The sequence below is a fragment of the Sinocyclocheilus anshuiensis genome, unplaced genomic scaffold, assembly GCF_001515605.1.
Source record: "Sinocyclocheilus anshuiensis isolate Anshui unplaced genomic scaffold, SAMN03320099.WGS_v1.1 scaffold58, whole genome shotgun sequence".
Classification (NCBI taxonomy): Eukaryota; Metazoa; Chordata; class Actinopteri; order Cypriniformes; family Cyprinidae; genus Sinocyclocheilus; species Sinocyclocheilus anshuiensis.
The window spans coordinates 3,046,488-3,047,318 of record NW_015547688.1 but is presented as its reverse complement, the minus strand read 5'-3'; the positions used below and the strand labels follow the sequence as shown (position 1 = coordinate 3,047,318).

General features: G+C 36.1%; 1 protein-coding gene across 4 annotated transcripts in view; it reads right to left on the bottom strand.

Moving 5' to 3' along the window:
* LOC107703405 (protein sidekick-1-like) overlaps positions 1–831 on the bottom strand; it is a 334,600-nt gene that overhangs the window by 17,062 nt on the left and 316,707 nt on the right. The window lies entirely within an intron of this gene.

The window sequence follows — 831 nt, the reverse complement described above, 5'->3', positions numbered from 1 at the left end:
AATGGGGAAATAATAATTGTACCTTTTTTGTAATAAGAATTCAGATCTGGAAGTATTATATTGTTGATCTTGTTTTGTATGATTTTTTTTTTTTTAATTTAAAAAGAAATTTATACTATGTACATACATTGTGGAGTCTGATTTATATATTTAAGTTTATGTAATTTTTTTTTTCCCCTCTCCTTTATATATGATTATATTGTGTTTGATTTAATTTGATATGTAATCGTTGAACTTCCTCTCTTCTGTTTATCCTGTGTAGAACGACCAGGTGATTGTTATTTGACTAATTAATTGCTGCTCAAAATGAACTCATATTGTGTTTGTTACTCACACCCTGACGAAGGCAAAATAGCCGCAATGCGTAGGTGTGCACTTGTCACCTGTTTTTAAAACTTATAGCCATGATGAAATAAAGGCTTTTTAAAACTTTTTGAATAAGATTCGAGTGCCTTGGACTATTATTATTCTTACGAGATTAATCAAACATGTTTTGCTTCAAATATTTTGATGAAGGAACAGCTGGGTATTTCTTAAAGGGGTCCTATTATGCTCTTTTACAATGTCTTGAATTCGTTTTGCGGGTGTACTAGATCAGGTGTGTTTAATTAGGGTTGGAGCTAAACTCTGCAGGACACTTGCCCTCCAGGACCGAGTTTGGACAGCCCTGGCTTAGATGGTGTTTCAGTACTGCCCCGCCCCCTGCCAAAGCAGCAAGTTCCGTCTGCTCCGGTTTAGTTAGTTACACGGTTTTTGTGTACTGCATCATCACTGTGTCTGTCACGCGACTCTGTTGCCCTTTCGGGCTTGAACTGATGGTAAAACTAACCA